This window comes from Lampris incognitus, chromosome 5 (assembly GCF_029633865.1).
Source record: "Lampris incognitus isolate fLamInc1 chromosome 5, fLamInc1.hap2, whole genome shotgun sequence".
Classification (NCBI taxonomy): Eukaryota; Metazoa; Chordata; class Actinopteri; order Lampriformes; family Lampridae; genus Lampris; species Lampris incognitus.
The window spans coordinates 29,223,159-29,238,454 of record NC_079215.1 but is presented as its reverse complement, the minus strand read 5'-3'; positions in this window follow the sequence as shown (position 1 = coordinate 29,238,454).

Sequence of the window (15,296 nt, the reverse complement as noted above, 5' to 3'; positions counted from 1 at the left end):
GGTCGGGGCGCCTGTTCGGTGGGAAGGGGGAATAGCGTGACCCTCTTACACGCTACGTCTCCCTGGCGAAACTCCTCTCTGTCAGATGAAAAGAAGCGGCTGGCGACTCCACATGTATCGGAGGAGGCATGTGGTAGTCTGCAGCCCTCCTCGATCAGCAGAGGGGGTGGAGCAGCGACCGGGACGGCTCGGAAAATAGGGTAATTTGCCAAGTACAATTGGGTAGAAAAAAAAGCGGGGGGGGGGATGCTGGGAAACAAGACTAGAGATGAAGAGGGGCAGGAAGAATTATTTTAAATGCTGGACCTTGTCTGGATACAGTCCAGTCTGCAAACCCATTCAATAAATTTCTCAACTCTCAAAGGCCACCTGGATGTGCAATTCTTGCAACAGAATGTTTTGAAATCAGTTGGTTGTATGCAGAGTAAAGGCAATTACATACCAAAAGATGGGAAGCCCACTACCCCCCACCAGAACACACACACACACACACACACACACACACACACACACACACACACACACACACACACACACACACACACACACACACACACACACACACACACACACACACACACAGAGTTCATCACCCAAGCTGTCTATTATTATTTTTATTCTTATTTTTTTGGCATGAACTCATAACCTCTAGCAACAGTGTATGAATTATAAGTGGGTGCAAGAGCTCTTCATCCTAAATGATAGACCTCCCGCTCTGTGGTAACTACCTTGCTTGGCAGCGGGCTTATAAATATTGCATTCTTGTGAGCAAGCCCACGTTTGCATGAAGTTGTTGTTAACATAATGAGAAGGCGATAAGCAGGAAGGCAGACTGAAGACCTGGCACCTTCTTGCATCCTAATCATCTGATTACTCAGCTGGACACATGCTGAGGGCTATTTCGGGGATGCACTGGACGGGCAGAGATGAAAGAAGCAAATGAGAGACGCAGTGGAATAAGAATATAAGAGGGGGGGAATAAGAGTTGGATGACTCAGAGTTTCATCTTTTTAAAAAGCCAGCGTCCGTCTGGTTCTTTTTTTATTTGAGTATAGGAGAGTGTGAATGGAGCCTGGAAACCTGCCTCAGACTTGACCGAGTGCTTTCCACACACCAAGTACCACTGGTTGCAGTTTGGAACGAGAGACGTCTGGGCCACAGAAAAGTTGACGCATTACCATGGACCAAAAAAAGCTATAAATGAAAATGGACAGAGACATTGTCTGTTCATCAGAGAAATACCAAAAGGAAGGGGGAAATGATGAAAGAAATCAAAATGGCGAGGGAAAGGTACAGGAGATTTACAATACATGCATTCTTTTATCATCATCATTATTAGGGGTCATTATCAACCATCCCCATCACTACTTTCTTCTGTATCACAACTGTTATTATCACGGTCATCTTCAACCATTAAAAAGTGCATACAAAACACACATCTGATTCCATCTCATTACAGACATGAAAGCATTGAAAGCAGCCCCCAGCTATCAGAGTATCAGAAGTTGGCACGTTCACAGATCAGTTGCCAGCTGATTGCTAATTAGCTAGGACAGACAGTGTTCAAACACCTCCAGTCAGCGTGGGGATGAACAGTGATAGTGCCACCAGACGTTATCAAAGTCTACTCCTGTATATTAAAATATTCTGGGCTCTACATTTGTTGGTGCGTTGTGTGCTGATCCCCCTACTTTATGCACTGTGCACACATGACTGCCAACCCATCCACAACTCAAACACTATTGTTAAGTTTGTGGATGATAGGACAGTCATCAGGCTCATATCAGACAACAACGAAGTGGCATACAGGGAGGAGGGTTCAGAACCTGACAACGTGGTGTGCTAACAACAATCAGGTCTTAAACAACAAAAAGACCAAGGAGATTATCATGGACTTTAGGGCCTCCAACTAGATCACACAGTTCTGTCCACGTCGACAGAGAGGCTGCAGAGAGTCCCCATCTCCAGGTTCCTGGGAGTCACCATCACAGAGGATCTCTCCTGGGCAGACAACACCTCAGCAGTGGTGAGTAAGGCACAACATTGCCTTTATTTTCTGAGGAGGCTAAGGAGAGCCAATCTCCCCCAAAAGCTGCTTGTCAACTTATATAGATGCTCCATCAAGAGCATCCTAACAAACTGCATGACAGCCTGGTACAGCAGCTGCACCAAAGCTGACAAAAAAGCCCTCCGGCATGTTGTGGAAACAGCACAGGACATTGTTGGCATTGAGCTGCCCTCTAGAACATCTTCACAGCACTCGCTGTGTGAGCAGGGCTAAGAACATTATAAACGATATCACACACCCTGGACAAATTTTTGATATTGGGCTATATAAATAAAATTGACTTGACTTGACACTGTCTGTTTCAGCCCCTCCCATCAGGTAGGCGCTTCAGATCAATCTGCACACACACAGACTGAAACAACAGCTTCTTTCCAAAAGCTGTGGCACTAATGAACTCAGACATCGCCTCAGTCTGACAAGACTGATGTGCCGCCACCATTGGGCACATGCAATATTTGTAATATTTACTCATATGTCAATTTAAGCCACATCATATCTGTCCACCGCACCTTTACTGAATTTTTACAGATGATGTTTTTGCACCTCATAAGTTGTATTTTATCATTAACTGTATTAGAATAAGTGGCTTGGATAATGGATGGATGTATTGTGTTTTATACCTTATACTGCTTATATTTTGCATTTATGTTTAGACTATACTTATTATTGCTGATTTCATATTTTCTTATCTCTTTTATGTATGCACCATTTTGAGGTTGACACAATTACAATTTCATTGTGGTTGGCACAATGACAATAAAGTTCTTGAATCTGAACACATTCATTGGTCCTGGGCTGTTAAATGATATAAAGTAATGATAATGCTGGAAATACTCATGGCTTGTCTGAAAACAATTATTACCGGCAGCCATACCAACATGTACCCTGGCTCTGCCAAATGACAGAAGCTAAGCAGGTACGGGCTTGGCTAGGTGCTTGGATGGAAGACTCCCAGGAAAACTGAAGTGGTGTTGGTGGGCCAGTAGGGGACAGTCTTCCCTATGGTTCTAAAAAAAAAGAAAAAGAATATAGATATATATATATATCTCAGTGTAGTGACAGGGACACTTTGCTGTAGGAGGTGCCGATGAGACGTTAAACCGAGGTCCCGACTCACTGTGGGCATTAAAGATCCCATGGCAGTTATCGCAGAGTAGGGGGTCCCCCCGGTGTCCTGGCAAAATTCCCAACTTGGCTCTCTCCATCTGGCCACCTAATCACCCACCTGTGTAATTCGCTCAATAATGCCTCCCTCTCAAGCTGATGTGTGGTGAGCGTTCTGGTGCAAAATGGCTTCTGTGCATCACCCATGTGGGTGCTACACAGTAGTGGTGGTTGAAGTGAGTTACCCCCTTCAATGTGAAGCGCTTTGGATGTCAAGATAAAGCGCTCTATAATTGTAATCCATTATTAATATTATTGTCACTGTATTGTTAAGGTAAAAATGGTGACAACATGGACACCGGAAACACTGTCTTCAAAGTTTTATTTGCATTGTTTTTTGTCATTTATTCAACATTATTACTGTTCCTCTATTTCAATGATCTGTTCTGTGTTGTCAGTATGAGTTCTGTAGAGATTTAATTGTAGCAGTGTTTACCTCCTGTGCTAAGGAAGACAGTGACAGCTGTTACTAATATTTGAACCGACATTGACTTTACGTTACTGACTTAGCACAGTAATACATAAAACACATGGGTCTGGTAGGTTTAACATAGAGAGTCATGCAATTTGACTGTACTTTAAGAAATATTTAGATTAATTCTTAAATAACAAAAATATCACTGTGTAGTACATAAAATCAACATATCAATCAAAAACGACTATGAAACAACAATACATACGGTGTTTATGGACAATTATTACCCTGAAATATATAGCGTATACCCAGTCATACTTCCAAAATAAAAACAAGTACACGCACACACACACACAACCACACACACACACACGAACAAGTGCATTGTGGTATGCAGGTTTGTTGCGTAGCAGCAAAACATTTAAAGAAGGAACAAATTTGAAAGGCGATTGCTGGATTCACTGACTATTTAAACATATAAAGCAAGGGTGGGGTGGTGGCACAAAAAGGATAACAGCAGGCAGCGGTGGAAAAGAAGGAAAGACTTTCATTGTGATGGAATGTAATGAAAACCAATCCTGGGCACTCATTTAATATACGGGCCTTGCTATCTAATCTGATGTTTGAAATGTGTGGAGTAGAAATCCACATCAATTTCTTCTTTTAAAATCCTCTTTTTCAAATGGTCTAAACCTGACAGCAGAGCTCTAAACTTGAGTTTATATGCATGCACAGTACGGCAAACTTGATTAAAAATGTGACAAGTCAGGTCAAGTCAATTCTATATGTATAGCCCAATATCACACATTACAAATTTGCCTCAGAGGGCTTTACAGCAACACAACGTTGATGAATGACATTAAATGTTAGAAACATTAGCCCAAAAGAATTAAGCATGTAAATGTATTTTGATATGAGATGGCAGATTTAATCTATAAACATTTTTGGTTAGTTTTCATTAATCAGGCCCCTGGATGTTATCTGCAGCAAAATAACATCCGGGCCTACATGAACCGATATGCTTCCCTCACATGCACGCTATGTACTTGTGTATGCATGCAAACATCACTGTGCAAATTGCAACGAGTGCACGTTGAAGCCTTACGACCTCATGGCATCGTCAGCGTCCAACCGGTTGGCTCGGGCCTAACTTCAGTGATCTGTGTTGCATGTTGTTCCCTCTCTCTCCACCCTGTGCTTGGTGGTTATTCCCTGTCAAATCTAACAAAAGCATCAGATCTAGAAAAAGAAAAGATTTGTCATATCCTTTCATAAGTTTGTACTAAAATTGACATACCCCCCCCCCCGCTTTTTTATTTTATTTTATTTCCCCCCTTTTTCTCCATAATTTTATCCGGCCAATTATCCCCCTCTTCTGAGCTATCCCAGTCACTATTCCACCCCCTCTGCCGATCCGGGGAGGGGGAGGGCCACATGCCTCCTCCGATACATGTGGACTCGCCAACCGCTTCTTTTCACCTGACAGTGAGGAGTTTCGCCAGGGGGATATAGCGCATGGGAGGATCACACTATTCCACCCAGTTCCCCCTCCCCTCTGAACAGGTGCCCCGACCGACCAGAAGAGGCGACCAGGACATACACCCACATCCGCCTTCCCACCCGTAGACACAGCCGATTGTGTCTGTAGGGACGCCCGACCAAGCTGGAGGTAACACGGGGATTCCAACCGCCGATCCCCGTGTTGGTAGGCAACAGAATAGACTGCTACGCAACCCGGATTCCCAACATACCCCTTTATCAGTAATCTGCTGTGCACTCCAAAAAAAGAAACGTTGGATTTACTTAAAAATTTTATGTAAGTGGTTCCACACGCCTGTGTTAAGTAACAATTAAGCAGCTTGATTTCTCAGTAAGTGCTCAAGGAGTTAGAATTTACTCAACCTAGTTGCATGGAACAACCTGGCATAACATTTTTAAGTAAATCCACCATATCCATTTTTTTTAAGTGTACATGTAGTTCCAGCAAATTTCCAACAAAAACCTGAAAAAATATTTCTTTCGGGCTCCAAAGTACGTTTGGATTAAAAAGAATTGCATTTGTAATGGCTGAGCCAAACGTACCACCAGAGAGTAGGTATGCCATCAAATCGCCTCAGAGGTAACCATGGTAACAAAGAGATGACGGTTACTTGTCAGCTGCATGTCACATTTTTTTTTTCAAGAAAAAAGAAAACGACACAGACACATAAACACAAGCCTATGTGCACACACACGCACACTCTCCCTCTCTCTCACACACACACACACACACACACACACACACACACACACACGCTACAACTCTGGGTCTGTGTAGCATTCTCAGTGGATTATGTTGTGTGACTGACAGACTTGCCCTTTTTCTCTTTTGTTCACCAAGGACTGGCTTGATAGAAACTCAGTGTTCCTTCCACAGATGACTCATAGTGAATATTAGATCTCTTGACACCTCCTCTTTTTATGAGCCCCCCCTTTCCTAAAATCCGCCTTTTTCTCTGTCTCTCTCTTCTATCTGTCTCTCTCCTCTATCTGTCTCTCTCCTCTATCTGTCTCTCCATCCCTCTCTACCCATCTCTCTTAAGATCATTCTCTCTCCCTCTTTCTGTCATTGTTTTTCTCTCATCTCTTTCTGCCTCTCTTCCTTTTCACTTCCTGCCTTTGAATTACCTCCTTTCTCTTCCTTTCTCTCCCATGCTGCCTCTTTCTCTCCCTCCCGTCTGTGTCTCAGTTCTTAGCTGGTAAAAAAACTACTGCCATGTCTCTGAGGACACTCCCTAGAAAGGCCTTGATTAGAGTTAAACTGGTATCCGTTCCCTGTCACTGGCCTTCCCAAACCCAACCTATCAGATCTCAACGCCAAAGCCATCACACGCAAAGCAAACACTATAGTGCATGACCCCAGCCCCCCCCACCCCAATCTTTAATCTACTCCCATCTGGTCACAGAAACAGCTCGACCCTCTGCCATTGCAGCTTTAAATAAAGTACTCTGGCCTGGGGATAGTTTTCCTCCATGTGTGTACACATGTCCCATATAAACATCATACACGTTTGTATGTAGGGTGCAGTAGTACCTGGGAAACTGTGTCTAACTGTATTAAGGGACATACTGTGTATATATAGTGTGTAATATAAAAGTGTACTAGAAGAACCCCGCTACAATGTAGCGGTTTGGTTATCCACCCGTCTAAATCTCCCTCCTCTTCATCCTGCCAGCTAACTGCCTTCCCCCTGCCCCTAAACCCCCCCCCACTCCAACTCCCTCCCTCCAAATGCTCAGAATCATCTGAAATGCCGAGAAAAGTGGTTTTTAGCCATTTTTAGAAAATGCATGTTTTGCATAATTATGCATAATTATTATAATTATTTTAATTTTCTGCTATTTTTCTGGTCCTCTCTGGAACAATACCTACCACCTCCAAAAAAAAAAATTAGGATCATAAGTGCATTTTTGCAAAAATGCCAAAACATTTCAGTCCCAGAACATTTTTTTTATATAGGTGAAAAAACCAGAGATGCTCAGAATCATCTGAAATGCCGAGAAAAGTGGTTTTTAGCCATTTTTAGAAAAATGCATATTTTGCATAATTATGCATAATTATGCATAATTTTAATTTTTCTGGGATTTTTCCCTTACTCTCTGAGACAATACCTACCACCTCCAAAAAGAATTAGGATCATAAATGCTTTAGTTTTCGGTCCCGCTATCTACACTAACTAACACACACACACACACACACACACACACACACACACACACACTACCACACACACACACATTACGAAAATATATGAGTAGATTAAAATGAGCCTGAATTTGCCATGAAGGGGGTTAGGAACATGGAAATTTCTTGTTGAAGCATTGTGTATGCCTCCAGAACATTCTAAAATGACCAAATTAATTCCGCATATTTTTTGCATATTCCACATATTTTATGCATATTCCGCATATTATGCATTTTTAATTTTCTGCTATTTTTTATAGGTGCCCCTGATCATCCCCAATAACCTCCAAAAAGAATCAAGGCCCCAAGTGCTTTAGTTTGGCCGTTTAGAGACTCTCACACAGACACACACCACACACCAGACACACATTGTGAAAATACAGGAGTAGATATGAAGGTGAACTTGCATTCTTTTGTTAAGAACTTGTATCTTGATGTTTGGAAGTGGACTTGTGTTTTGATCTAGTCTGTGGCAACTAATTTCCTCTTGTACGACAATAAAGAATGTATGTATGTATGTATGTATGTATGTATCTATCTATCTATCTATCTATCTATCTATCTATCTATCTATCTATCTATCTATCTATCTATCTATCTATCTATCTATCTATCTATCTATCTATCTATCTATCTATCTATCTATCTATCTATCTACCTAACATAACACAGACATATAGGGGTGGATGGGAAGGGGGGTTATGAGAGGGAGAAGCGGTAGCTACACACGACGCCAGCAGTACTCGCCAACTTAAAGGACAAGAAAAACAAAAAAAGACAGCACCGTAGACGATGATTTTCTGTAGGGGTTTACTTCCGTAGCCTATTCCTCTATATGTGGAAGATCTCGAGCGTGTGCCCCCAAAGACAAGAGGACGAAGTTGTGTGAGTGTGATGTGATCTGCATCTCTTCACTCTGTATAGGTGTGGGTCTTTCTATAGAGGTTGCTATGGCAACATTTCTCTTGGCAACACAGAGAACTGCATACTATCTGCAGTTCGAAAGCTATCCCAGTGGCAAAAACACAATTTTAAGCTCCCTGAGTGACTTAAGGCCATTTGGGGACAATATTATCTTTACTGCAAATCAAAACTTGGGGTTTCAGATTTTTTTTGTTTTTTGTTAATGCCGCACAATCTGCCTCTCTGCCAAATGTAAGGCAGATCGATGCCGTCTTGGAAAAGAGTAAAAATCATGATGATTTTTATGTTGCAATTTTTTTGTTTTGTTGATTTTTTCCCCTCCCTTTTTTGCCCCAATTGTATCCAGCCAATTACCCTATTCTTTTGAGCTGTCCCGGTCGCTGCTCCACCCCCTCTGCTGATCCGGGCAGGGCTGCAGACTACCACATGCTTCCACTGATACATGTGGAGTCGCCAGCCGCTTCTTTTCACCTGACAGTGAGGAGTTTCGTCAGGGAGACGTAGCGCATGGGAGGATCACGCTATTCCCCCCAGTCCCCCCCCCCGAACAGGCGCTCCGACCAACCAGAGGAGGCGCTAGTGCAGCAACCAGGACACACACCCACATCCAGCTTCCCACCCACAAACACGGCCAATTGTGTCTGTAGGGACGCCTGACCAAGCTGGAGGTAACACGGGGATTCGATTCAGTGATCCTCATGTTGGTAGGCAACGGAATAGACTGCTATGCTACCTGGACACCCTTGGTTGCAATTTTTGATTATCGATTTTGTTCATCTTGACCTATGCGTCATAGGCCAGCACATCTTACATCCCTCAGTTCTCTTAAATTATTCGTTGTGCTGCCACTTACTAGTATCCAGTAGGCTATACATGGAGCAAGTTGTTTAAAACATGCAATTAGCCAACACTCGTTAGTTTGTTAGAAGTGCAACTCTCTTAGACATGGCTGGTGTCCGTTGTGGTGCGATATCTAGGACCCTGAAGAGTAAGCGTATGCAAAAATCCCCCAAGAGGAGATTTTACTGCATGTGTGTTTATTTTTCCATCGGAAAACACCAAACTACTTGGTTTGAGCAAGATCCCTTTTGCAGTAGCCATTTCCTGAATTCAATTCTGCTTTTTTTTTCCTCAGTACTTTTTGCAAAGAATGTGAAGCTGGCACAAAATTGACATTCCTTCAACCAACTACTACTACTACTACTACTTTCGGCTGCTCCCGTTAGGGGTCGCCACAGCGGATCATCCGTTTCCATTTCTTCCTGTCTTCTGCGTCTTCCTCTGTCACACCAGCCACCTGCATGTCTTCCCTCACCACATCCATAAACCTCCTCTTTGGCCTTCCTCTTCTCCTCTTCCCTGGCAGCTCCATATTTAGCATCCTTCTCCCAATATACTCAGCATCTCTCCTCCACACATGTCCAAGCCATCTCAATCTTGCCTCTCTTGCTTTGTCTCCAAACCGTCCAACCTGAGCGGTCCCTCTAATATAATCGTTCCTAATCCTGTCCTTCTTCATTACTCCCAGTGAAAATCTTAGCATCTTCAACTCTGCCACCTCCAGCTCCGCCTCCTGTCTTTTCGTCAGTGCCAATGTCTCCAAACCATATAACATAGCTGGTCTCACAACCATCTTGTAAACTTTCCCTTTAACTCTTGCTGATACCCTTCTGTCGCAAATCACTCCTGACACACTTCTCCACCCACTCCAACCTGCCTGCACTCTCTTTTTCACCTCTCTACTGCACTCCCCGTTACTTTGGACAGTTGACCCCAAGTATTTAAACTCAAATGCCTTTGTCACCTCCACTCCTTGCATCCTGACCATTCCACTGTCCTCTCTCTCATTCACGCATAGGTATTCCGTCTTGCTCCTACTGACTTTCATTCCTCTTCTCTCCAGTGCATACCTCCACCTCTCCAGGCTCTCCTCAACCTGCACCCTACTCTCGCTACAGATCACAATATCATCCGCGAACATCATCGTCCATGGAGACTTCTGCCTGATCTTGTCCGTCAACCTGTCCATCACCATTGCAAACAAGAAAGGGCTCAGAGCCGATCCTTGATGTAATCCCACCTCCACCTTGAACCCATCTGTCATTCCAACCGCACACCTCACCGTTGTCACACTTCCCTCATACGTATCCTGCACTACTCCTACATACTTCTCTGCAACTCCTGACTTCCTCATACAATACCACACCTCCTCTCTCGGCACTTTGTCATAAGCTTTCTCTAAATCTACAAAGACACAATGCAACTCTTTCTGGCCTTCTCTATACTTCTCAATCAACATTCTCAAAGCAAACATCGCATCTGTGGTGCTCTTTCGTGGCATGAACCCATACTGCTGCTCGCTGATCATCACCTCTCCTCTTAACCTAGCTTCTATTACTCTTTCCCAAATCTTTATGCTGTGGCTGGTCAACTTTATACCTCTGTAGTTGTTACAGTTCTGCACATCGCCCTTGTTCTTGAAAATCGGTACCAGTATGCTTCTTCTCCACTCCTCAGGCATCCTCTCACTTTCCAGGATTGTGTTAAACAATCTAGTTAAAAACTCCACTGCCATCTCTCCTAAACATCTCCATGCCTCCACAGGTATGTCATCAGGACCAACTGCCTTTCCATTCTTCATCCTCTTCATAGCTGCCCTCACTTCCTCCTTGCTAATCCGCTGAACTTCCTGATTCACTATCCCTACATCATCCAACCTTCTCTCTCTCTCATTTTCTTCATTCATCAGCCCCTCAAAGTACTCCTTCCACCTTCTTAGCACACTCTCCTCGCTTGTCAGCACATTTCCATCTCTATCCTTGATCGCCCTAACTTGCTGCACATCCTTTGCAGCTTGGTCCCTCTGTCTAGCCAATCAGTACAAGTCCTTTTCTCCTTCCTTAGTGTCTAATCTGTCATACAACTCACCATACGCCTTTTCCTTTGCCTTTGCCACCTCTCTCTTTGCTTTACGCTGCATCTCCTTGTACTCCTGTCTACTTTCTTCATCTCTCTTACTATCCCACTTCTTCTTTGCCAACCTTTTCCTCTGTATAATTTGCTGTACTTCCTCATTCCACCACCAAGTCTCCTTGTCTTCCTTCCTCTGTCCTGATGACACACCAAGTACCTTTCTAGCTGTCTCCCTCACTATTTCTGCAGTGGTTGTCCAGCCATCTGGCAACTCTTCACTACCACCCAGTGCCTGTCTTAACTCCTGCCTGAACTCCACACAACAGTTTTCCTCCTTCAACTTCCACCATTTGATCTTCGGCTGTGTCTTCACTCGCTTCCTCTTCTTGGTCTCCAAAGTCATCCTACAGACCACCATCTGATGCTGCCTAGCTACGTTCTCCCCTGTCACCACCTTGCAGTCTCCAATCCCTTTTAGATGGCGCCTTCTACATAAGATATAGTCCACCTGTGCGCGCTTTCCTCCACTCTTGTATGTCACCCTGTGTTCCTCCCTCTTCTTGAAATATGTATTCACCACAGCCATTTCCATCCTTTTCGCAAAATCGACCACCATCTGTCCTTCCACATTTCTCTTCTTGACTCCATACCTTCCCATCACCTCCTCATCACCTCTGTTCCCTTCAGCAACATGTCCATTGAAGTCCGCTCCAATCACCACTCTCTCCTCCTTGGGTACCCTCTCCACAATGTCGTCCAACTCACTCCAGAATTCTTTTTCATCCATCTCACACCCAACTTGAGGGGCATATGCGCTGATAACATTCAGCAATAAACCTTCAATTTCCAGCTTCATACTCATCACTCTGTCTGACACTCTCTTCACCTCCAGCACGCTCTTGACATACTCTTCCTTCAGAATTACCCCTACCCCATTACTCCTCCCATTCACACCATGGTAGAAGAGTTTGAACCCACCTCCGATACTCCTGGCCTTACTCCCCTTCCACCTGGTCTCTTGCACACACAGTATGCCTACCTTTCTTCTTTCCATCATGTCAGCCAGCTCTCTACCTTTACCAGTCATAGTGCCAACATTCAAAGTTCCAACTCTCACCTCCACATGCCTACCCTTCCTCCTCTCTAGCTGCCTCTGGACATGCTTTCCCCCTCTCCTTCTCCTTCGCCCAACAGTAGCATAGTTTCCACCGACACCCTGCTGGTTAACAGTACCGCTGGCGGTCGTTGGTAACCCGGGCCTCGACCGATCCGGTATGTAAGTCTTATTTATGATCCGCATATTTGATTTGGCAAAGATTTTACGCCGGATGCCCTTCCTGACGCAACCCTCCCCATTTGTCCGGGCTTGGGACCGGCACTAAGGATGCACTGGCTTGTGCATCCTCAGTGGCTGGGTTGACATTCCTTCAACCAACAATGATAATAATCTGCGCCTGGTAAGACTGTTCAAGACTGAACCATTCTGTGGCTTCATGACTTGGCCTGCTAGCCTAAGTCACATGTTTACTATTCCATGGTAGAGCCCCATCACAAGTCTATGGACTGTCAATTTCATATTTGCCCCCACTGATCAGGATGTGCATTGGGATGTATATCTTAACAACTGTATATTTTCTAAAATATATATTTAAGATATATTATGTTTAGAGTTTATGTTTGTTCCCCTCTAGTATTTGTCTTCAATTTGTCTATCAAAGGTCTGTAGTGAGAAAAATAGACGTGCCAACACTTCTTGATAGCGTTGCTAGATGTGATATAATTTATAGTGGATTAAATGTATTTAATCAGTGGAGACACTGACAAAAGTGCATGTCATTGACATATTGCTCATTCTATGTGTTGTCTAAGCCATTTCTGAAAGAAAAAGTCTCTAAGAAAGGTCTTTATCATCACAATGACCTGGTTCCCTGGACTCAACACACCACTATCCTAAAGCCCTACTGAGGAATATCATGATAATCTTTCTTTAAGTTTTAAACTCTCTAAAGCATAAATGAATAGATAGCATCTAAAGTGCAAACCGCATGGTTTTGCATGAGTTACAGTGGGCTGAAGGGTCATGCCCTTTGCCAGTCAGTTTGTATCACTCTGACGGCCCTTGACAAGGACGCTTTCAAATGCTCTCGCTACCCTTTTTGTTGGGCCCAAATGAGAGTAATGCAAAATACTGACAGTAGAGGGTAAGAGAGCCTTGCCTGAATTAACATCTAAAAAGCTTTCTAAAGGGCCCTGAATTAACATCTAAAAATCTTTCTAAAGGGCCCTATCATGATTTTCCTACCACGTGACCACTGAGGAGCCATTCAAAAGATGCTCCATTCAGGCACATATCAATTTCTGATGCAAGTATTAACTCTGGTGGCTTGCTGAGCCAGTTAAAGAGATGCCATGTGGAATAGTCATGTCTACATCATTTGTGTGGAAACATGCCTACAGATATGGGACAAAACTGTGGCTGATGTTTCCACTGCTAATGCCTACTGTAGTCCATTCATCCATCCATTACCCAAGCCACTTCTCCTACTCAGGGTCGCGAGACACTGGATCCTAATCCCACTACCCTACTGGAGCCTTATGTAGTCTCTTGTCAAATTTGGCCGTGATATTTTATATGATTACTTGCAATGCTTTTTATATGTATTTAACCCAGCCACTGAGGATGCACAAGCTATTCTTACTGCCGGTCCCAAGTCCAGATAAATGGTGAGGGTTGCGTCAGGAAGGGCATCTGGTGTAAAACTATTGCCCAATCAAGTATGTGGATCATAAATCAGATTTCCATACTGGATTGGTCGAGGCCTGAGTTAACAACGACCGCCACCGGTACTGTTGGCCAGCAGGGTGACAGCGCTACTGTTGGACAAAGGAAAAGGAGAGGGGGAAGGCATGTCTAGAGACAGTGGGAGAGGAGGAAGGGTAGGAGTATGGAGGTGAGAGTGTTGATATGATGACTGGTAAAGTGAGACAGCTGGCCGATATGATGGCGAGAAGGAAGGTAGATATACTGTGTGTGCAAGAGACCAGGTAGAAGGGGAGTAAGGTCAGGAACACTGGACCATTTTTATATGCATTAGCTCTTTTAGGTTAGTTATGTTAGGTTAGAAAGGTGTTATAATAAATAACTTCAGCGCTTCAGTGAACTAATGTGCATACCACATGGTCACACGTCCTTGGATTAAAATCTCTGTCAGTGCTACAGAATCATCCCCTCAAACACACACACACACACACACACACACACACACACACACACACACACACACACACACACACAAAATATATTTGTTAATCTGTCAATATTAAGTGTGATGCCCTTAAATATGAATAAAATAATCTCAAAAAAATCTCTATTTTCTCTGCAAAGACATAACATGTTGGTGAGGAAGGTGTCAGGACTAAGCCCACAGTTAAAAGATGCATGTTTTGTTGCATCATCAGTATTTTAAGTGGGAGGGTTTGCAATTAGCTTTTAAAATACTTCTCAAATAGATAAATCTAAAGTTGATAATGGATAGTAAAGTAGCATGATGAGTCATCCTTAGGTTTAGTCACATACCGCCAGTCTACGCAAAGACACATTAATTTAGATCTGGTGTCAAATCAGAAGAAATTTCTTCCTTATATAATAAACGAGATTAATGTGATAAACTGATTAATGTGAGCTTCATTAATGTTATCGCATAATGCTAATTATAAAGTTCCAGGGGTGAGCCTGCTGACTTCCTTTCTTGCAAAACAACTCCCTTTTTTTAATGAGGAAATGAACAGTAATCAAGGGTAGGTAATGCCTTTAAATATTAAACTGGTGAGGACGCCCTGGTGGCTCAGTCAATTAGTGTGTAAACCATGTCTGAGTGATGACCCTCGTGCTATGCTATGGTTAAACTCCTCAGCTTGTTTTTTCCTCCTAAATTGTAAGCTCAAACAAAAAAAACAAAACAAAACAAAAAAACAAACAAAAAAACCGCACTGTTTAAAAAAGGGTGGGACGCCTGCTTCTCCTTCAGGAAAAACCATTAATCATGAGAAGTTGGCTGGGTATAGACAGTGGCAAAGGATGTGATGGA